This window comes from Pongo pygmaeus, chromosome 1 (genome assembly GCF_028885625.2).
Source record: "Pongo pygmaeus isolate AG05252 chromosome 1, NHGRI_mPonPyg2-v2.0_pri, whole genome shotgun sequence".
Classification (NCBI taxonomy): Eukaryota; Metazoa; Chordata; class Mammalia; order Primates; family Hominidae; genus Pongo; species Pongo pygmaeus.
In genome coordinates, this window is record NC_072373.2 from 23,199,628 (window position 1) to 23,223,953 (window position 24,326).

The 24,326-nt window shown below is 44.2% G+C and overlaps 2 pseudogenes; both read left to right on the forward strand.

Moving 5' to 3' along the window:
• Window positions 1-4,973: 4,973 nt before the first annotated feature.
• Window positions 4,974-6,604, forward strand: LOC129034494 (signal peptidase complex subunit 3-like; annotated as a pseudogene).
• A 9,651-nt stretch (window positions 6,605-16,255) lies between these two features.
• LOC129034595 (Y-box-binding protein 1-like) lies at window positions 16,256-24,273 on the forward strand (annotated as a pseudogene).
• Window positions 24,274-24,326: the final 53 nt, after the last annotated feature.

Genomic DNA, 24,326 nt, shown 5'->3' on the forward strand with positions numbered 1-24,326 from the left:
GGAGGCCAACGTGGGCGGATCATGAGGTCAGGAGATCAAGACCATCCTGGCCAACATGGTGAAACCCATCTCTACTAAAAATACAAAAATTAGCTGGGCATGGTGAGGCGTGCCTGTAATCCCAGCTACTCAGGAGGCTGAGGCAGGACAATTGCTTGAACCCGGGAGATGGAGGTTGCAGTGAGCCGAGATCACACCACTGCACTCCAGCCTGGGTGACAGAGCAAGACTCTGTCTCAGAAGAAAAAAAAAAAGAATTCCCTACTGGAGGGAGGCCTCAGTGAGTGTGTATGTGTGTCAGTTTTCTCCCTAAAGGAACAGGAGCGGGAATGTATGAGGAGCAAATGAAGCAAAACGTGAGGGGAAGGGAGGGGGAGGGGATTAGAAAAACCAAGAGCTAAATATAGAGAAAAATCCATATAGTTTGAGAGGAAATTACGCTTTAGAAGTGGAATGAGAATGATACAGGAACAAATTAAGAGGAGGTACTAAATAACTGAGAACTTAAGGGCACTGATGGTTAATGGAGATGTAATATGGTTTCCTCAACACAGAGGCCGAGGGGAAGGATTAGAATTAAAGAACTAAGGTAGCAGGAGAAAGAACAAGTTCCAGGACTAGGGGTGGGAGTCAGTGAATGCACAGATAGTTACTAAATACCTAGTCTGTGTTTGCTCATGCAGGTGACACAATAAATTTAAGAACACTTGCAACCAAAGTACAAGATTTGCTTTCAAAACAGAAAAAAAAAACAACAAAAACCAACAACCGGAGAGTACTTATTCTGCATGCAAGATGCATGCAATAAATATTTCTTGAATCAACTAGGGACAGAGGATTTATCTGGGCATATGAAATGCAATGAGACTTAAAGACAACATAGTGGGTGAATTCCTAATTGTAGATCCCTGGCAGCCGTGGCAGGCCAAATAATTCCTAGTATTATGCTCGTGAGACATGTGTATTAGTGATGCAGTAGAATTTGATGTGTGACTAATTGTTTTCCATTTCAAAAAATGCAAATTATTCCATTCAAACAGAAAAATGTATGAAAAAGCTCGAGAGTGACTAATACAATTCTTATATCACTCATTTCAATGTTAGGGACTTTTACATTTTTTAATTAATAAACGGGCACCATGTAGAAGCTTCGCTGAAGGAGAGAGCCTTTGTAAAGCTTGGTGCCCATGTTGTAGAGACAGTGGAGCTGTCACAGCCATGCCGTGGTGAGGAACATGAGCCACCTGACTGCTGCTTGCTGGCCGTATGACCCTGGAAAGTTGTTTCAACTCTTGGTACATTTGTAAAATGGAGATAATAAGGCTGGCCCTCTCAAAAGGTTGTGAGGATAACTGAGAAACATGTAGGTAAAGTGTTAACTAGTGACTGGTGTGTGGTGGGTAGTCTGTAAATGTTAACTACTACTATTATCGTCTTCATCCGTCTGGACTGCTATAACAGAATACCGTGGACTTGGTAGCTGATAAACAACAGACCTTTATTTCTCACAGTTCTGGAGCTGGGAAGACCAAGATTAAGATGCAGCGGGTTCAGTATCTAGTGAGGGCCTGTCTCCTGGTTCATAGACGCCACCTTCTTGTTATGTCCTCAAACGGTGGAAGGGGATGGGGTCTATCTCAATCTTAAGTCTGTCTTTTATTTTATTTTATTTTTTTGAGACAGGCTGTAGCTGTCACCCAGCCTGGAGTGCAGTGGCATGATCATGGCTCAACGCAGCCCCCACCTCCTGGGCTCAAGTGATCTTCCCAGTTCAGCGTCCCAAGCAGCTGGGACTACAGGTACAAACATCACCCCTGGCTAATTTTTGTAGAGACAAAGTCTCACTTTGTTGCCCAGGCTGGTCTCAAACTCCTGGATGCGAGTGATCCTCTTGCCTCAGCCTCCTAAAGTGCTGGGATTACAGGCAAGAGCCATCACACCTGGCTAATCATTTTCCTGCCCATCATTTTCCCATATAAATGAACAGAGGACCATTCTGCTTACCTCTAATTTGAAATGCAAGTGTATCTGCCTTGGGTACAGCGAATAATGGATATGGTCAGTATTTACCCAAGGATGAATGTGATTGCCCAAAAGCAAAATAGAGATCTGACGTATTTTAGAAAAGGTAATCTCAAAGAAAACAAAGTAGCATTTACTCGAAATGTCTTTCTTGGCCTACTCAGTAATTATGTGTTTAGAAAAGACAAGTAGTAAAGAGTGACAGGAAGGAAGACCAACATCAACAGGGCATGTTTGTAGATGAAATGTTTAAAAATGTGATTATTGAGGGAGACTTCTGTTTCCAGCCCTGACAGAGTAACAAGTACCAAACATGCCCTCCTGATATAAGGAAACTGGGCAAAGTATATGAAACAAATGTTCATACACGTACTATAAATGTTCATACATGTACTATAGGCAATTCAAGACTGTGAGAAGGAAAATAAATGGAATGAGTCCAAAAATGACCTAGCCTGTCTGCCTGGAGATACTTCCCAGACTGCTGTGGTGCAAGAAGAGGGAACCTAAACAGAATATAGTCGTTTCACCAAGTTGAAGGACAGAGATTGGTTTCAGGAGGCTAAGGTGGCTGGAATTTGCAAGGAAAAGTAACACAGAGAAAAGAGTCCAGAGAAAGAGCCCAGGAAATCTGCATAACAGTGCCCTGGAGTCTTGTGCTAAATATTAAGCTGTATCTCTAACAGGAAACTCCACAAAGCCAAGCAAAAAATCACCATGGGGAAATGTAAGTTGGACAGTTCCCAGAGCCCACACACTACTGGGGTATGTTTGAGTTTCAACTGAGTGAAGAGACCTGATTCAACACTCAGGATATGTGGTAAAGATCCATGAAGGGTTACACCTTAGGAGTAGAACTAAAATAGACCTAGAACAGCAGTTCTCAACCAGGGGTGAGTTTACTCCCCAGAGGATATTTTGCTATATCTGGAGACAATTTATATTGTCATGACTGGGAAGATGCTACCATTGTCTAGAAGGTAGAGGCCAGGTGTCTTAGTCCATTTGTGTGGCTATAACAAAACACTGGGTGGTTTATAAATAACAGAAATGTATTTCTCACAGTTCTGGAGGCTGGGAGGACCTAGATCAAGGCACTGGCAGATTTGGTGTCTGATGAGAGCCCGCTTCCTGATTTAGAGAATGTGTCCTCACTGCTTTCTCACATGGCGAAAGGGGACAAGGCAGCTCTCTGGGGCCTCTTTCATAAGGACACCAATCCCAAATGCCCCACCTCCTCTAATCCTATTAGGGTTAGACTTCAACATATTAATTTGGGAGAGACACAAACATTCAGACCATAGCAGCAGGGATGCTGTTAAACATCCTACAGTGCACAGGAAAGGCCTCCACAACAAAGACATGTCAACAAGTGCAAAGTGCCAAGTGCCAAGCCTTTGTCACTCCAAATGTCAAAAGTTGTGACCTGAATGTGAAGAAAAAAAAAATGACAAATATCAAAAGTACCAATGTTGTGGCCAGGTGCAGTGGCTCACGCCTGTAATCCCAGCACTTTGGGAGGCCAAGGTGGGCGGATTGCTTGAAGTCAGGAGTTTGAGACCAGCCTGGCCAACAATGGTGAAACCCGGTCTCTACTAAAAATACAAAAATTAGCCAGGCATGGTGGCATGCGCCTGTAATCCCAGCTACTGGGGAGGCTGAGGCAGGAGAATAGAATCATTTGAACCTGAGAGGCAGAGGTTGCGGTGAGTCGAGATCATGCCTCTGCACTCCAGCCTGGATGACAGAGCAAGACTCCATCTCAAAAAAAAAAAAAAAAAAAAAAGAAGAAAAGAAAAGAAAGACCTTTTCAGATAAATAAAAGCTGTGAGGTCATTTCCAGAGAACTGCATTATAAGAAATATTTTTTTGGCTGGGCATGGTGGCTCATGCATGTAATCCCAGCACTTTGGGCTTTTTGTTGTTGCCTTGTTTTTTCAATATTTTTTATATTAATAGAGATGGGGTTTCACCATGTTGGCCAGGCTGGTCTTGAACTCCTGACCTCAAGTGATCTGCCCCCGTCGGCCTTCCAAAGTGCTGGGATTACAGGCGTGAGCCACTGCGCCCCGCCAATCCCAGCATTTTGGGAGGCAGTAGGGAGAGGACTGCCTCAGGCCAAAAGTTCAAGACAAGCCTGGGCAACTAGCGAGACACAATCTCTACCAAAAATACAGAAAAATTAGCTGGGTATGGTGGCACACACCTTTAGTCCCAGCTACTCAGGAGGCTAAAGATAGAGGGATTGCTTGAGCCCAGGAGTTTGGGGTTTCAGTGAGCCATGATTGTGTCACTGCACTCCAGCCTGGGTGACATATAGAAAAATGAGATCTACACAAAGAAATAACAAGATGTGGCCTGGCGCGGTGGCTCACGACTGTAATCCCAGCACTTTGGGAGGCCAAAGCAGGCGGATCATGAGATCAGGAGATCGAGACCATCCTGGCTAACACGGTGAAACCCCGTCTCTACTAAAAATACAAAAAATTAGCCGGGTGTGGTGGCAGGCGCCTGTAGTCCCAGCTACCCGGGAGGCTGAGGCAGGAGAATGGCATGAACCCAGGAGGCAGAGCTTGCAGTGAGCCGAGACTGTGCCACTGCACCCCAGCCTGGGTGACAGAGCAAGACTCCATCTCAAAAAAAAAAAGAAAGAAAGAAAGAAAGAGATGTAAACACATGGTAAATATAAAATACTTTCTTCATTTAAAAAAATTTCTCTAAAAAGATAATTGACCATTTAAAGCAAATATAAAAATATATTTTGGACTTTCTAATGGAAATGGAAATGAAATGTCTTAAAACAATAGCACAAAGGTTCCAAAGGGAAAATGGAGTTGCATTATTAGAAGGTTCTCACATGATATGTAAAGTAGCATAACAATATTTAAAGATACGTGATACACTCCTGAAACAGGAGCCCAAGCGTGCATGTGGACACAGGGTCGTGGGAGATGAACGCGGTGGTGTCGCAGGTGAACTCTCTGCCGCTTCTCAGCCTGATGGTGGCGCTCATATTTAGCTGCTTTCACCATCACCACTGCCTTCAAAGACGGAAGCATCCCGGTGTGGGGATGCTTTCAGCCTATCAAGCTGAAAAATGTAGATGACTTCAACGGACCGAGAGAAAGAAGTGGTTTGGGATTCATTACATTTGATGTAACTGCTGATTAACTCAGCTCGTTTCCCAGTAGTGGCACCAGTCTTGTAGTTAATTGTGAGAATACATTTGATTGGAATGTTAAGCAGTTGTTTATTTATCAGCAGAATATTCAACAAAAGATAATCTATGATTAGAGACCTAATGGCAATATATTTGCAACAAAATTTGAGACCTGTGATTAAAATTATCATTATGAAGATACGTAATCAAAAGCTGTAAAGATTATTAATAATTTTTCTATTTTCTGAGATTATTTTAAAATCTATCTCAGTACAACTTTTCTTTCTCATATTTTTTTTTCTGTTTTTAAGAGATAGTGTCTCACTCTGTCACCCAGGCTGGGGCAATCACAGCTCACTGCAGCCTCAATCTCCTTGCCTCAGGCATGTTTTGGTTTTGTTTTTGTTTTTGTTTCTAAATACATGGCATGAGCTGTTTTAGTAGTCTTAGTAAGCCATGTATCTGCAATTAATTATATCTCTGCCTATTGAAAGTAATTTTCCTTTGTTTTGGCGTTGTATGGGATTCATCAACCTAAGTACTTGAACTAGTCTTTTTAATTGTAAATTACATGCCAGGTGCGGTGGCTAATGCCCATAACACCAGCACTTTGGGAGACTGAGGTGTGAGGATCACTTGAGCCCAGAAGTTCAAGGCCACCCTGGGCAACATAGTGAGACCTTGTCTCTACAAAAAAATTTTAAAAATTAGTCAGGTATGATGACATACAGTTGTAGTCTCAGCTACTGGCGAGGCTGAGGTAGGAGAATTGATTGAGCCCAGGAGGTTGAGGCTGCAGTAAGTTGTGATGGTGCCATTGCACTCCAACCTGGGTGACAGAGCAAGACCCTGTCTCAAAAAAAAAATTAAAAAAATTATAAATTATAATTGAGAATAAGTTTTATAATTAAAAGCTGTTAAACTATTAGATTAAAAATCTATTAAAGTTATCAGTTATTATAATTGAAAGCGAATTAATCTAGTCTGATTGCAAGTAGGGTAGAGGTAGAGATATTTATATAGAACGTTGCTCAAACAGAAATCTTCTTAGGTTCTATTTTAATGTTGATACTGAAGGTATAAAGTGATAGACTTAAAATATGAAAGTGAAATCCGTGGAACTGAAATGTGCCTGTATGTTTTTTACCTGTGTTACCCTTATGTTGGTTGTCAGTGTCGCCTGGAAATTATTTGCAGTTAAAGGCTTTAAACCAAGTTGGCCTTTAGGACAAGATTGTTCTGAGAGGTATTAGTCTGAAGCTACTCTTGAAATATATGAAAACAAAATTTTTTTTGACAATGGAAATGGTTGCAAGAGGAACGTCATTTTGACTCCATCTGGGAACCATGTACCAGTTGCTGGAATGCTGCCTCAGGACAGGATGAGAACATGTATCTATTCTATTTCCAGATACATATGAAATAATAAAGAGAATATTAAATTATTCTAAGTTTGAAACAATGTATTTTTATTGATTATTATTATTTTTTTTTATTGGGACAGAATCTCGCTCTGTCTCCCAGGCTGGATGCAGTGCCCTCTTGGCTCTCTGCAGCCTCTACTTCCCAGGTTGGAGCAATTCTCCTGCCTCAGCCTCTCGAGTAGCTGGGATTACAGGCACAGGCCACCACACTGGCTAATTTTTTTTTTTTTTTTTTTTTTTGAAACAGAGTCTTGCTGTGTCACCCAGGCTGGAGTGCAGTGGCGCAATCTCGACTCACTGCAACCTCCGCCTCCCAGGCTTAAGCGATTCTCGTGCCTCAGCCTCCCAAGTAGCTGGGACTACAGGCATGCACCACCACACCCAGCTAATTTTTGTATTTTTAGTAGAGATGGGGTTTCCCCATGTTGGGCAGGCTGGTCTCAAACTCCTGGATTCAAATGATGCACCACCTCGGCCTCCCAAAGTGCCAAGATTACAGGCATGAGCCACTGCACCTGGCGAAACAATATATTTTTATTCTTAACGAATTGTATCTCATTGACCTTTAAAAAAAAAAAATGAGGCCGGGCACGGTGGCTAACGCCTGTAATCCCACCACTTTGGGAGGCTGAGGCAGGCGTATCACGAGGTCAAGAGATTGAGACCATCCTGACCAACACGGTGAAACCCATCTCTACTAAAAATACAAAAATTAGTTGGGTGTGGTGGCACATGCCTGTAATCCCAGCTACTCGGGAGGCTGAGGCATGAGAATCACTTGAACCTGGGAGGCGGAGGGTGCAGTGAGCAAAAATCACATCACTGCACTCCAGCCTGGGTGACAGAGGAAGACCCTAAAAAAAAAAAAAAAAAAGAGTGAAACCAAACTATATACTCTATAAAGAAATCTAATTTGAATATAAAGACAATGGATTAAGAATAAATGGGCCAGGCAAGGTGACTCACGCCTGTAATCCCAGCACTTTGGGAGGCCGAGGCAGGCGGATCACCAGAAGTCGGGAGTTCGAGACCAGCCTGACCAACATGGAGAAACCCCATCTCTACTAAAAATACAAAATTAGCCGGACATGGTGGCGCATGCCTGTTATCTCAGCTACTTAGGATGCTTAGGCAGGAGCATTGCTTAAACCCAGGAGGCAGAGGTTGCGGTGAGCCGAGGTGGCACCATTGCACTCCAGCCTGGGCAACAAGAGCAAAACTCCTTCTCAAAAAAAAAAAAAAAAAAAAGAATAAATGGATGGAAGCCTGGGCAACATGGAGAAACCCCATCTCTACAAAACAAAACAAAAACAAAAAATTAGCCAAGTGTGGCAGCACATGCCGTAGTCCCAGCTACTCAGGAAGCTGAGGCACGAGAATCACTTGAACCTGGGAGGCAGAGGTTGCATTGAGCCGAGATCGTGCCACTGCACTCCAGCCTGGGCGACAGAGTGAGAATCCGTCTCAAAAAAAAAATCAAAAACACGTTTTTTTTTCAGGTGCAAATGTAACATTCACCAAGACAGTCCATGTCCTGGGTATGAAACAAATCTTACAGTGAAAAAGACTGTCACAATATAGAGTTTTGTTTTGTTTTGGTTTTGGTTTTTGAGACGGAGTCTTGCTCTGTTGCCTAGGCTGGAATGCAGTGGCGCGATCTCAGCTCACTGCAACCTTAGCCTCCCGGCTCAAGCAATTCTCCCGCCTCAGACTCCCAAGTAGTTGGGACTACAGGCATGCACCACGACCCCCGGCTAATTTCTTTGTATTTTCAGTAGAGAGGAAGTTTCACCATGTTGGTCAGGCTGGTCTCAAACTCCTGACCTCAAATCATCTGCCCGCCTCAGCCTCGCAAAGTGCTGGGATTATAGGCGTGAGCCACTCCTCCTGGCCCACAATATAGAATATTTTATTTGACCACAAAAGAATCTAGAAATCAATATCATTACATACCTATCAGAAGGGCGCACACATTTAAAAAAGTCAAAAATCTGACATTACCAACTGCTGAAGAGAATATAGAGCGGCCAGAATTGATAGGGATGTCAAATGGCACAGCCACCTTGGAAATCCATTTGGCAGATTCTTATAAAGTTAAATATGTACCCACCATATGACCCAACCATTCCATTCCTAGGTACTTACCCAAGAGAATGAAATCCCATGAGCCCCAAAAGACTTGTACATGCATATTCATGGCAGCTTTGTTAATAATAGTTTTATTAATAATAGCTGCCATGAATATTTGTGGATGAGTATTAAAATCAAATACACATCTAGCCGGGCAAGGTGGCTCATGCTTGTAATTCCAGCACTTTGGGAAGCTAAGGTGGGTGGATCACCTGAGGTTGGGAGTTTGAGACCAGACTGGCCAACATGGTGAAACCCCATCTCTACTAAAAGTACAAAAATTAGCTGGGCGTGGTGGTGGGCACCTGTAATGTCAGCTACTTGGGAGGCTGAGGCAGGAGAATCCCTTGAACCTTGGAGGCAGAGGTTGCAGTGAGCCAAGATCATGCCAATGCACTCCAGCCTGGGCGACAAGAATGAAACTCCATCTCAAAAAATATATATCCATATAGGCAAATAGATAAGCAAATTGGTTTGTCCATACAAGGAATACTACTCAGCAATAAAAAGGAGCAAATTTCTGACAGACACCGCACACAACAACATGAATGGATCTTGAAAACTTTATTGATGAGCTAAAGAATCCAGATCCAAAAAAGTGTGTGTGTGTGTGTGTGTGTGTGTGTGTGTGTATAATACATATGTATATAGTAGGAGTTTTTTATATAAAGTCCTAGAAAAGGAAAAACTACTATATAGTGACAAAAAGCAGACCAGTGTTTGCCTAGTACTGGGAGGGGTAGGACTGACTACAAAGGAGTATGAGGGAAATTTTGTTGGTGATGGAAATGTTATATATCTTAATTATGATGATATATACATAGATGTCAAAATTCATCAAACCATACACTAAAAATAGGTACATTTTATTATATATAACCTTTATCTCAATAATAGTTGATTTTAAAAAGAAACAAGTTGTCAAGATGTTATACACTAAAGACTTGTGCACTTTACTCAATGTATGTTTCAATTTTTTTGTTTGTTTGTTTGTTTTTGAGACCGAGTCTCTGTCTCCCAGGCTGGAGTGCAGTGGCGCAATCTCGGCTCACTTCAAGCTCCGCCTCCCGGGTTCACGCCATTCTCCTGCCTCAGCCTCCCGAATAGCTGGGACTACAGCCGCCCACCCCCACACCTGGCTAATTTTTTGTATTTTTGGTAGAGATGGGGTTTCACCGTGATAGCCAGGATGGTCTCGATCTCCTGACCTCATGATCTGCCCGCCTCGGCCTCCCAAAGTGCTGGGATTACAGGCGTGAGCCACCGCGCCCAGCCTCAATTTTTAAAAATTAGGTTTTTTGTTTTTTTATTTGAGATGGAGTCCCGCTTTGTTGCCCAGGCTGGAGTGCAATGGCGGGGTCTCAGCTCACTGCAAACTCCGCCTTCCGGGTTCAAGTGATTCTCCTGTCTCAGCCCCCTGAGTAGCTGGAATTACAGGCGCCCACCACTACACCTGGCTAATTTTTGTATTTTTAGTAGAGACCGGGTTTAACCGTGTTAGTCAGGCTGGTCTTGAACTGCTGACGTCAGGTGATCTGCCCGCCTTGGCCTCCCAAAGTGCTGGGATTACAGGTGTGAGCCACCGTGTCAGGCCTAAAAATTAGTTTTAGTGCAAACTATTTTTAGATATAAAAAGAATATCCGGCCGAGCCGAGATTGTGCCACTGCCCTCCAGCCTGGGCAATGGAAGAAAAATCCGTCTCAAAAAAAAAAAAAAAAGAATATGCCTCCCCTGGTAGGAGCATGCCTGTAATCTCGGCTACTCAGGAGGCTGGTGTGGGTGGATCCCTTGAACCTAAGGAGTTTGAGACTAGCCTGGGGAACATAGCAAGATCCTGTCTCTAAAAAACTAACAATAATAATAATAATAAAGACAAATATTCATCCATGATCACACTCCCTAAGAAGTTAAGCTGTTTTCATTTTTCTACTTTACTTGCCATCCTTTGCACATATGCATAGTTTAGTTTGATGTCAGCATAGAAATATAGGTTAGTGAGGCCTTGGGTTGCAAATAACCCCAGGGTGAGGGTGCAGCCAGGCTTAAGGAAAGAGAGATGGAACCAGGGCAGAAAGCACTGCTGCAGCTTTTCCCTCTTCGCTCTTGGAGGCTCCTGAGAGCTCACTACCTATTCTTTGTGGACTGGCATTTTCTGCTGCTTCTAGCCACTTGGTGAAAAATATAGCCAAACGAAAGGACAGGTTTGTGTGTTTTGGTGTAGCCACTTGGAAAGTGATTAAATCCACTTTTCTGGATCCATTTCCCAGTCCCTATTCAACAGACTCATTGATTTAGGTTCCTATCCTTGAATCAGCAAGTGTGGCAAGGCATAGGAAAGAAAATCTTTGGTAGGAGTTGCTTATGAACCATTCTACTGCGGGCCTGAAGGAGACACATTTAAGCCTTCGGGAATGTATTTGGTTCTTGCTGTCTGATTCAGCCATGGGACCCTCTGCTGTAGCTGGAGCAAGGATACTGAGGACAGAACAGACATATTTTAATCATGTCTGAAATAAATATTGACAATTTTGATGAGCAAAATTTTCCAATTCTGGAAGTGATGTATATTCTTTTTTTTTTTTTTTTGAGACAGCGTCTCGTTCTGTTGCCCAGGCTGGAGTGTAGGGGCATGATCTCAGCTCACTGTAACCTCTGCCTCTCAGGTTCAAGCGATTCCTTCCTCAGCCTCCTGAGTAGCTGGGATTACAGATGCATGCCACCACGGCCAGCTAATGTCTCTAATTTTTAGTAGAAATGGGGTTTCACCATGTTGGCCAGGCTGGTTTCGAACTCCTGACCTCAAATAATCCACCCGCCTTGGCCTCCCAAAGTGCTGGGATTACAGGCGTGAGCCACTGTACCCAGCCTAGTCGTGTATATTTTGAGTGATGCCAATGACAATAAAACTGGACATGGAACCAAAACAAATTGTTTCATTCACCTGAATGAAAACATTGAAAAAGGACTATTGCATTGCACCTTAAGTGACTTTTTTTTCATTTTTATTTTATTTTATTTTTTTTTTTGAGACAGGGTCTCACTCTGTCACTCAGGCTGGAATCCAGTGTCTCAATCACAGTTCACTGCAGCCTCAGCCTCCCTGGGCTCAGGTGATCCTCCTACTTCAGCCTCCGGAGTAACTGGGACCACAGGTGCGAATTCTATGTAGAGATGGGTTTTTGCCATATTCCCCAGACTGCTCTCAAACTCCTGGACTCAAGCAATCTTCCCACCTCAGCCTCCCAAAATGCTGGCATTACCAGCATGAGCCATCTCACCTGGCCTCTTATTAAACACAGAAAATAAGCTACTACTACAGCGAGATCATACACTAAAATGACCTTTCCAGGTTGTTTATCAATACTTGTAGTCATCCATCCAAGAGCCCTTGAAAAAAATGATGCAATCAGAGCAAAAAGGGCAGCACAGGGGCCTCTAAAAGCTGAATTAGGAATTCCAATGGAACAAGTTTCCCCAGAAGATGTTAATTATTTAAGATAAATTCACAAGGCTCAGTATGATGATATATGGGTGAACACAAAATTGATTACATTTTGTGAGGAAGAATGTGAGTTTGGATCCAGATCCCAGTGAGATTAAGAGGTATTGCTATCTTAATGATGAAATTAAGATAACTTCAAGGTTTAAAGTGATTGCACAGACTTTTCTCTTTAAGTGGTGGAATAACTTCATTTAAATCTGTTGAACATGGGAAAATATTTAGAACATGCAAGTGTGGCTGAATGATTTTACAAATGCTAAAAAAACTTATCTATATTAAATTTAGGATGATTTTTTTAAAAAGTCAAACAGCAGACCTGACATCCTTTAGATCTTTCTTGAGACAGGGTCTTGCTCTGTCGCCCAGGCTACAGTGCAATGGCACGCCACCATGCCTAGTTAATTTTTTTATTTTTTGTAGAGATGGAGTCTTGCTATGTTGTCCAGGCTGGTCCCAAACTCCTGGGCTCAAGTGATCCTCCCACCTCATCCTCCCAAAGTGCTGAGATTACAGGCATGAGCCACTGCACCCAGTCCCTTTAGATCTTTGATGGTGCATCTTGATCTTCACCATCCTCACCCCAGGATTTAATTCTTTTTTTTGAGATGGAGTCTCACTCTGTTGCCCAGGATCTCCGCTCACTGCAACCTCTGCCTCCTAGGTTCAAGTGATTCTCCTGCCTCAGCCTCTCAACTACCTGGGATTACAGGCACACGCCACCATGCCCAGCTGATTTTTGTATTTTTAGTAGAGACGGGGTTTTACCACGTTAGCCAGGCTGGTCTCGAACTCCGGAGCTCAAGTGATCCACCCACCTCGGCCTCTGAAAGTGCTGAGATTACAGGCGTGAGCCACCATGCCTGGCCTAATTTTTTTTTTTTTGAGACGGAGTCTTGCTCTGTCACCCAGGCTGGAGTGCAGTGGCATGATCTCGGCTCACTGCAAGCTCCGCCTGCCAGGTTCACACCATTCTCCTGCCTTAGCCTCCTGAGTAGCTGGGACTACAGGTGCCCGCCACTACGCCTGGCTAATTTTTTGTATTTTTCATAGAGCCGGGGCTTCACCGTGTTAGCCAGGATGGTCTCGATCTCCTGACCTTGTGATCCACCTGCCTCGGCCTCCCGAAGTGCTGGGATTACAGCTGTGAGCCACTGCACCGGGCCGGGAAGTGTTATCTTTTAATGGAGGAGGTTGAATACCTCTGTAACCTTTGAGTCTGCAGAGCCAAATCCTTTAGGGCACATCCCCAGATGTCCCCATCCTGTGTGTCAGGGTCCCAGGTTTTCTCAACCAGGGCTCTGAGGTTGTGTAAACAACTTGTCTTGGCTAAGCATTTATTTTTTATTCTTATTTACTTATTTTTTTGAGATGGAATCTCGCTCTGTTGCCCAGGCTGGAGTGCAGTGGTGTGATCTCAGCTCAGTGCAACTTCTGCCTCCCTGGTTTAAGTGATTCTCGTGCCTCAGCCTCCCAGGAGCTAGGATTACAGGCACACACCACCACGCCCAGCTAATTTTTGTATTTTTTGTAGAGACTGGGTTTTACCATGTTGGCCAGGCTGGTCTCAAACTCGTGACCTCAAGTGATCTGCCTGCCTTGGCCTCCCAAAGTGCTGGGATTACAGGCATGAGCCACCGTGCCCAGCCTTGGCTGACCATTTAAATGCCTCTGGAACTCAATGACTTTATTAATGAGAGGGAGCAGGGACCCCCCCCCCCTTTTTGAGCCTTCAGGCACCCCGAGCATGGAAATAAAGGAAAATCCTGAATTCCTTCAAGGGAAATTCCAGGCTCCTAGCTACTCCTGAGAAGTAAATAAGCAACTTGATAAGCAAGAAGGTAATGGTAGTTTAAAACAGTAGTTAGAATCACAGGATGTTTGGTTCCCCTACAGAAACTAAAGATAACATCTTAACATATGTCACTGAGTGATTTTTCAGGAACTCAAACCCCTGTCAAATGGATCTGCTGGCACTTTAGACCTCAGAGAACAGGGAGCTGAGGACTGGACTTCTTTGTTCTCAATTTCTTCCTGAGGGGCCTGGAGGAGGTCATGCCCAAAGCCAGAGCTAACATTGTTTGCTGCTGACCCCAAATTTTTAAACAAAACTTCTCTTCCTCAACCAACTGCAAATCAGAAAATCTTGAGTCTATCAGTGACCTATAAGCCCCCACACTTCAAGATATCCCACCCTTTTAGGCCAAAACAGTATATAATCTCCATGTATTGATTTATGATTTTGCCTGTAACTTCTGCTTTCCTAAAATCTACCCCTGCCTTTAAAAATTCTTTCTTTCAGGCCAGGCGCAGTGGCTCATGTCTGTAATCCCAGCACCTTGGGAGGCTGAGGCAGGAGGATTTCTTGAGGCCAAGTGTTCGAGACCAGCCTGGGCAAAATAGCAAGACCCCACCCCCCTACACACCTGCCCCAGATCTCCACAAAAAATTTTAAACTAGCCAGGTATGGTGGCACATGCCTATAGCCCTAGCTACTTGGGAAGCTGAGATGGGAGGATCGCTTGACCCCAGGAGTTTGAGGTTGCAGTGAGCTATGATTGCACCACCACACTCCAGCGTGGGTGACAGAGCGAGATCCTGTCTCAAAGAACAAAACAAAACGTCCTTACTTTCAAGCCATCGGGGAGGTCAAAATTTAAGCAAGAGCTGCTTGATTCTCACTTGGCACCCTGCAAATAAACTCCCTCCTTTCTCCTGCTGCAAACCTCCGTGTGGTTGTTTTGGCCTTATTGCACCAGGCAAGCGGACCCCAATTCTGTTCAGTAACATTAAGACCTGAGTTTGCTCCTCAGCTGTGTTCACTCTTCGTAAAGGCAATGATGGCCTTTTTGTAAGCTACCAATGAGGGCTCTGGCTCTCCACTTAGCTGGTATGTGTTTAACTCTTGCTTTTCATTATTCCTATACAGGGCACTAATAACCAGCCAACTCCACTGTGTTTTTAAGCAGTGTCTTTCCCCTGTCTTTCAATGCCTGAATCATCTCACCAGCAAAGGTGTTCCCCTCCACTCAGATATTTTGGGCCACCTTGAATCAGGCATTATCCATGCCCCACATTCCTCTTGGGATGGGATACTCCTTGCCAGCCAGGTGAGAAATTAGTCAATCCTAAACTGTGTGCTTTTTCAGCCACTCTTGATACCCTGTTCCTGTTCAAGTTTTCTGAGAAACAGAGGCTAGGACACAATCAGATATGCAGATTCATTTATTTATTTGGGGAAATGCTTTTGAGGGATAAAGCAGAGAGACAGCTAGGCCAATGGGAGGCTGTGTTCCTCATGCTCTGATTACCTTCCATGTTTGCTTGCTGAAAGGACTCACAGGACTCCAACAGTTCCTATACTCATACAGACCAGTTTTGTTTTGTTTTGTTTTTTGAGACAGTCTCGCTCTGTCACCCGGGCTGGAGTGCAGTGACAGATGTCTACTCACCCCAACCTCTACCTCTCAGGTTCAAGCAATTCTCCCACCTTAGCCTCTCGAGTAGCTGGGATTACAGGTGTGCACCACTATGCCCAGCTAATTTTTGTATTTTTAGTAGAGACAGTGTTTCACCATCTTGGCCAGGCTGGTCTTGAACTCCAGACTTCACATGATCCACCTTCCTCAGCCTCCCAAAGTGCTGGGATTACAGGCGTGAGCCACCCAGCCTGGCCCTCACATATCAGTTTTTAACAGGCAAAGGATACAGTATGGTAACAGCAGGCAACGTTATGCAAAGAAGGGGCTAGAGATCTCAGGCACAGGCTTCTTTGTTCTGTCTCTGCTGACTCCCACTGCATGTGCTACATGTTCAGGTCTTGAACCATCATGTGTGTACATACCAGGAAGTCCAAAGCTCACTCATGGTGGGATCTCTTAGAGTGAACTGGTCACGTAGGCATGTTTTAGCTCCCTGACCAGCCTTAATATTGAAATTCTGCAGGCTCCATCAAAGAAACAATTATTAAACAGTGCTGAAGGCTGGTATGTCCTGTTCCCCAAACAATCCACAGACCGATGGTTACAGAACATCATTTGATATATTCCATAGTGTTGGCCAAGGGTCACCATCAGGCTCCAGGCAGCTCTACAGGTAAGTGTGCAGCCTATCCTGACCAGACCACGCAGGAGCCCCCACAGCCAAGACAGCCCATTAGAGGAGGCATGGAATGGCCTGGTTTGAGCAGCTCTGCCATGTGCAGTTATTGGCTAGGAGCAGCCTGGGGAGAGCATGGTGCTGATATGAATACTGTGGCAGAGCTTAGGGGCAGCAGTTGGAGGCTGGAGATCTCAGTGGCTGTGATGGTTAAGGTTAGGTGTCAGCTGGACTGCATTAAGGAACACCTAGAGAGATGGTAAAACATTCCTTCTGGGTGTTTCTGTCCGGGTTTCCAGAGCAGACTGGCGTGTGAGTCAGTGGACTAAGAGGGGAAGATCTTCCCTCAATGTGGCTGGGCATCAACCAATTGGCTGGGGGCCAAGATAGAACAAAAAAAGGAGAGAAAAGGATTTCCTCTCTCTCCTGGAGCTGGGACGTACTCTTCTCCTCCTGTCCTTGGATATCAGGACCCCAGGCTCTCCAGCCTTGAGACTCTAGGGCTTACATGAGCATCACCCACCCCGCCAGGTTCTCAGGCTTTGGGGCTTGGACTGAGAATTACACCATTGGCATCCCTGGTTCTAAGACTTTTTGACTTGGATTGAGCCACAATACCAGCATCCCAGGGTCTCCAGCTTGCAGATGGCCTGTCATGGGACTTCTCAGCTTCCAGAATCATGTGAGCCAGTTCCCTAATAAATCCCTTCTCCTCTGTCTGTATATGTATCTATCTAGGTATCTATCTATCTATCTATCTATCTATCTATCTAATCATCCCCTATTTGTTCTCTCTCTCTAGAGAACCCTAACAGTGGTGCACCTCCATAGGTATCAAAACCCACTTCAGGAAAGGTTTCAAAAGCCCTCTATACTTGTGAGGCCCCTGTTTATCTCTTGAGTCTTACCTTTTGCCACATCTAATTTTAAACTCTTCAACTATCCTCAAATACTTAAAGTTCCTGGGATAAAAGCTATGTTCTTTCTTTCCCCTGGGCCTTTGCACATGACTTTCTGCCAGTCATAGTACTTTCTTTTTCCACTTCCTCTCTCTAACTTCTACTCAGCCTTCAGGTCTCAGTTCAAAGACTGGGAAACATTTCTTACCTCACCCCCTACCAATCTCTGATTAAGTTCAGGACATGCTACCCACAAATACGGCACTTTGGTATTTGAGAAAACAGCAGAAGCAAGTAGGTCATTCTCATCTTCCTCTCAATCTTCTCCCTTGAAGCAGGTCATGAGACCTCATTGGAGAGGTCCTTCCCTATACCTAGAGGAAAGGGACATCCTTATCTCTGAATACACAGAGACACAAAGAAAAATCTGAACAAATAGGTCTTGCTAAGTGGTCCCCTCACACTTTATTAACATTATATCATACTTTTTATCCAATTATATTTTTCCATGACCATCCATTTCTCCATCAAACCTAGTATAAAATATACACAGATTTACCTGTTTCTTTGGTCCATTTCCTTTTTTTATTTTTTTTGAGATGGAGGTTTGCTCTGTCGCCTGGGCTGGAGTGCAGTGGCTTGATCTTGAATCACTGCAAGCTCTGCCTCCCGGGTTCAAGCGATTCTCCTGCCTCAGCCTCCCAAGTAGCTGGGATTACAGGTGCACGCCACCACACCCGGCTAATTTTTGTATTTTTAGTAGAGACTGGGTTTTGCCATCTTGGCCAGGCTGGTCTCAAACTCCTGGCCTCAGGTGATCAGCCCGCCTCGGTCTCCCGAGGTATTACAGGTGCGAACCACTGCACCGGCCCGTTTCCTTTTAAGGTCTTCCGTGTCACATGAAACTTAAATAAATAAATGTGTATACTTTTCTTGTTAAACTATCTTTTGTTATAGGGGCTTCAGCCACAAACCCAGTGATGATCAAGGAAAAAATATTTCTTTTCCTCCCCTACATCCTGCACTCCACTATGCTCCTACAGTATCTTGACCTCAGCCCTAGGGTAGCTCTTGTCAAACTATTGCAATTGCTTATGGAATGTATCTGTATCTTCCCTTAGACTGAAAGCTCTGCAAGGCACTATGTCACATTGAATTTTGCAACCTTAGTTTCTGCCACATAGTAGGTGCTTAATAAGTATTTGCTGGCTAATTACTGGATAATTGTACACTATTAAATTGCCTAGAATACTAGGGGTTATGAAGATAAAGCAGAATTGATGACTATAAACCTTTTTTTTTTTTTTTTTTGAGACAGGGTCTTGCTCTGTTTCCCAGGCTGGACTGCAGTGGTGCAATCATAGCTCACCGCAGCTTCAACCTCCCCAGCCCAAATGATTGTCACACGTAAGCCTCCTGCATAGCTGGGACTACAGGCACACACCACCTCGCCCAGCTAATTTTTGTGGAGACAGAGTTTGACTATGTTGCCCCAGCTATTAAACTCTTAATGTTTCCTTGGACACATGGAAATGTGTCCATTTCCTTGGACATGTTTCCAGGACACATGTCCTGAAGGGGTAATCTTTCTGGGTTAGAATTCACAAATCTGCACTGGGTTGAGTCATCCAATCTTTCTGGTTTGGGCAGTTCTGATGACAAGGTATTCCTCCTTGGGTAGCCTAGGCTGGTGGGCTCCTCTAGCTTATATGTGCTAATTCATTTAAGAAATTCTGAACAGGCCAAGCGCCTGTAATCCCATCACTTTGGTACACTGAGGGCGGATTGCTTGAGCTCAGGAGTTCTAGACCAGCCTGAGCAACATGGCAAAACCCTATCTCTACAAAAAATAATAGTGTGCCCCTGTAGTAGCATGCCCCTGTAGTCCCAGCTATTTGGCAGTCTGAGGTGGGAGGATATGGCTTGAGCCTGGGAGGTTGAGGCTGCAGGAGCTGTGATTGCGCCACTGCAGTCCAGCCTGAGCAACAGAATGAGACTCCGTCTCAATAAAGAAAGAAAGAAAGAAAGAAAATTGCCTAGTAGAGTGCCTCTTTGACTTCACATCTTCATTAAGTGCCTAGGAATGGGTCTAGCACAAAACGACTACCAAAGATTTTAAGATTGGGATAAAACCTAGTCTGAAAACAAGATTTTCCTTGTAACACATTTATTGAGTTATACTTCACAGACCACAATTCACCTATTTAAAATACACAATTCAATAGTTTTTAGTATATACTAGTTCACACTTAACCCTGGGGGATACATTCCAGGACCCCCATTGGATGCCTGAAACTGACGATAGTACTGAATCCTATATATACTGTTTTCTCTATACATACATACGATAAAGTTTAATTTGTAAATTAGCAGAGTAACAGATTAACAACAATAATAATAAAATAGAACAGGCTGGGCACAGTGGCTCACGCATGTAACCCCAGCACTTTGGGAGGCCAGGGCATGCGGACTGCTTGAGCCCAGGAGCTCAAGACCAGCCTCAGCAAGATGGCAAAATCCCATCTCTATAAAATATACAAAAATTGCTGGGTGTGGTGATGCAAGCCTGTGGTCCCAGCTACTATGGAGGCTGAGGTAGCAAAATCACCCGAGCCTGGGGAGGTCCAGGCTATGGTGAGCCGTGATTGCACCCCTGCACTCCAGCCTGGATGACAGACCTTGTCTCAAAAATAATAAAACAGAACAATCACAGCAATACACTGTAACAAATGTATACTGTAATAAAAGTTTATTGTAACTGTGTCTCTAAATATCTTATACTGTACTCACCTCTTTTCAGACCTCAGTTGTTCATGGTTAACTGAAACCATGGCAAAACAAACTCTGGAGAAGTGGGGACTACTGTATGCACAGAGTTGTGCAACCACCACGGTTGATTTCAGGACCTTTTTTTTTTGAAACGGAGTCTTGCTGTCACCCAGGCTGGAATGCAGTGGCACGATCTCAACTCACTGAGCCTCTGCCTCCCAGGTTCAAGTTATTCTCCAGCCTCAGCCTTCCGAGTATCTGAATTACAGCTGCCCACCACCACGCCCAGTTAATTTTTGTATTTTTAAAAGAGAGTTTCACCATATTGGCCAGGCTGGTCTTTAACTCCTCTCCCCAAGTGATCTACCTCCTCAGCCTCCCAGAGTGCTTGGATAACATGCGTGAGCCACCGCACCCGGTCAGTGTCAGGACATTTTCATCACCCCAAAATGAAACCCTCTACAGTGGACTGAACACAGCGGCTCCAGCACTTTGGGAGACTGTGGCAGGAGGATCGCTTGAGACCAGTGGGTCCGGAGTCAGTTCTTTCCGGTGGGTTCTTGGTCTCACTGACTTCAAGAATGAAGCTGCGGACCTTGGTGTTGAGTGTTAAGATGTCTTAAAAATGGTGTGTCCAGAGTTTGTTCCTTTAGATATATCCGCAGTGTCTTCCTTCTGGTGGGTTCGTGGTCTTGCCAACTTCAAGAATGAACCCACAGACCTCTGTAGCGAATGTTACAGCGCTTAAAAGTAGCACAGACCCAAGGAGTAATCAGCAACAAGAATCATTGTGAAGAGCAAAATCACAAGGCAGAAAAGCAACCAAACATGTTCCCACTGCTGACTCGGGTGGCTAGCTTTTATTCCCTTATTTGGCCCCGCCCATGTCCCGTTGATTGGTCTATTTCACAGAGTGCTGATTGGTCCATTTTACAGAGTGCTGATTGGTCCATTTTACAGAGTGCTGATTGGTCAATTTTTATGGAATGTTGATTGGTGCATTTACAATCCTCTAGCTAGACACAGAGTGCTGATTGGTGCATTTACAATCCCCTAGCTAGATAGAAAAGTTCTCCAAGTGCCCACCCCATCCAGAAGCCGCACTGGCTTCACCTCTCGCCAGGAGTTTAAGACCAGCATAAGCAACATGATGAGATCCCTGTCGCTACAAAAAAAAAATTTAGCCAGGCATGGTGGCACACACTAGTCCCAGCCACTCCAGAGGCTGAGGCAGGAGGATTTCTTGAGCCCCAAGAGTTTTAGGCTGCAGTGAGCTATGATAAGGCCACTATACTTAGCTTGGGCAACAGCAAGGAAGACCTTGTCTCTAAAAAAGAAAGAAGAAGAGAGAAAGAAACCCTGTACTCATTAGTAGTCACTCCCCATCCCCCACCGCTGCCCCTGTTCCCATCAGCCCTAAGCAATCACTAATCTGTCCTTTATCTCCATGGATTTGCCTATTCTGCACATTTCACATGAGTGGAATCCTACTATATGTGATCTTCTATGACTGGCTTCTTTCACTTAGCATATGATGTTTTCAAGGTTCATTCATGTTGTAACATTTACCAGTACTTCATTCCTTTTTATGGCTGAATAATATTTCATTGTATGGTATACCACTTTTTTCTTTTTGTTTAACTTTTATTTTAGGTTCAGGGGTACACGTGCAGGTTGTTATATAGGTAAACTCATGTCATGGGGGTTTGTTGCACGGATTATTTCATCACCCTGTTACTAAGCCTAATAGCCAACAGTTATTTTTTCTGATCTGCTCCCTCCTCCCACTCTCCACCCTCAAATGTCTGTTGTTTCCCTCTTCTACCACATTTTTCAATGCCTGCTTTTATTATAAAAGTAATACAAGGCTAGGCACGGTGGCTCACACCTGTAATACCAGTACTTTGGGAGGCCAAGGTGAGCGGATCACCTGAGGTCAGGAGTTGGAGACCAGCCTGGACAACATGGCGAAACCCTATCTCTACCAAAAATATAAAAATTAGCCAGTGTGGTGGCGGGTGCCTATAATCCCAGCTACTCGGGAGGCTGAGGTGAAATTGCTTGAACCTTGAATCTGGGAGGCAGAGGTTGCAGTGAGCCAAGATCGTGCCATTGCAATACAGCCTGGGTGACAAGACAGAAACTCTGTCTCAAAAAAAAAAAAGATAATACAAAATATTTTGGACTTGCAGTACTAGCAAAAGTAATAAAAAAATTTTACTGCTCATAATTTTATATAATTTACTACTTATAATTTCTCTATTATAAATACAGATTCAGAGAAAATTAAAAGCACCCATAACCCTATCACTCAGAGATAGCCACCATAAACATTGGATATCTTTTGTTCTGAGCTTAATCTATGCAAATATATTTAGTAATTGGAATCATACTTATAATGTTTGTGTAATATGAATTTTTTTCTTGTAAAATGCACATAATATAATATTTACCATTTTAGCCATTTTAAAGCATACAGTTCAGTGGCACTAAGTACATTCATGTTGTTGTGAAACCATCACCACCATCCACCTCCAGAACTTTTTTATCATCCAAAACTGAAACTCTGTACCCATTAAACAATAACTCCTCACTCCTCTCCCCCTCAACCCCTGGCAAGCACCATTCTGCTTTTTCTCCATGAATTTGAGAACTCCAGGTTCTTCACATAAGTGGAATCCTACAGTATTTCTCCTTATGTGTTATTTCACTGGCTTATTCGGCTGAGCATAAAGTCTTCAAATTGATCTATGCTGTAGTACAAGAGGACTTCAAGAAGTTAGTGGAAAAATTGAATTAAATGATTTTTTTTTAAGGCTGTGTGCAGTGACTTACACCTGTAATCGCAGCACTTTGGGAGGCCAAGGTAGGAGGATCACTTGAGCTCAGGAGTTTGAGAACAGCCTGGCCAACATGGTGAAACCCCGTCTCTACTAAAAATACAAAAATTAGCTGGGTGTGGTGGCATGTGCCTGTAATTCCAGCTACTCGGGAGGCTGAGGCAGGAGAATCGCTTGAACCTGGTAAGTGGAGGTTGCAGTGAGCCAAAATTGTGCCATTGCTCTCCAGCCTGGGCATCACAGCAAGACTTTGTCTCAAAAAATAAAAAATTAGCTGGGTGTGGTGGTGCGCATCTGTATTCCCAGCTACTTGGGAGGCTGAAGTGGGAGGATTCCTCGAGCCAGGGAGGTTGAGGCTGCAGTAAGCTATGATTGTACCACTGAACTTCAGCTTAAGCAACAGAGTGAGACCCTGTCTCAAAAAATAAAAATAAAAAAATAAAGTTTGATCAGGAGCTGAGAGCAGACCCCAGAAAGCCCTGAAAGTAGCCACACCTCTACCACCAGCCTTGGCTGCCCAGGGAGTACTGGCCTCGGCAGCCTCACATCCATGGTTCTGTGGGTAGGGACAAGAAGGTCATGGCAAAGATTTTTGGAAAAAGGAAAATGATTCAATGTAAGAAACAGATCTGCCATTAAAAAAGAACCCCAGGAAGTACCTTGGCAGTGTAGGAACTGGAGAGACTGTGGAGTCTGACACTGAAGGAGAAAAGGGTGTGGAGGCAGCCGATGTCACAGCCCTGGTGGAATTCCACCGCAAGGCAGTAAACGTGGAGCAGGCCGTAACCATTATGGAAGCAATCCACGTCCTGGGGGTCCTCCACACAATTACCAGCGGAATTACCAGAATAGTGAGTATGGGGAAAAGAAGGAAGGATGGTGGAGTGCTCCCAAAGGCCAGGCCCAACAAGACCAGCCCTTCCTCAGGAGAAGGTTCCTGGAGAAGGTTCCTGCTACCTAAAGAGACCCTATGGGCATGGACCACAGTGTTGCAGCCCTCCAGTGCAGGGAGCAGAGATGGAGGGTGCTGACAACCAGGGTGCAGGAGCACCAGGTAGACCAGTGAGGCAAGATATGTATGTGACTATAGGCCACGATTCCGCTGGGGCCCTCCTAGCCAAAGACAGCCTAGAGGGGATGGTGATGGAGAGGATAAAAATAAATCAAGGAGATGAGACCCCAGGGCAGCAGCAATGTCGGTGCCCAGGTGGAGACCCAGAAAATATGGCAAAGAGACAAAAGCAGCTGAAAATTTGCCCATGGCCAAGGCTGAGCAAGGTAGGGCTGAGTAAATACCAGCTTACCATCTCTACCATCATCCCCTTTAGTCGTACAACAAGAATAAATGAATGTGAAACTACAGCAATAAGAAATGAACAAAAGATTGGCACTGAAGACATTGTTTGCTTTTTGCTGCTGACCAATTACTAGAACTATCTGCATTATCTGTGCAGCATGGGTTTTTTAAATCACTTTTTTCCTAA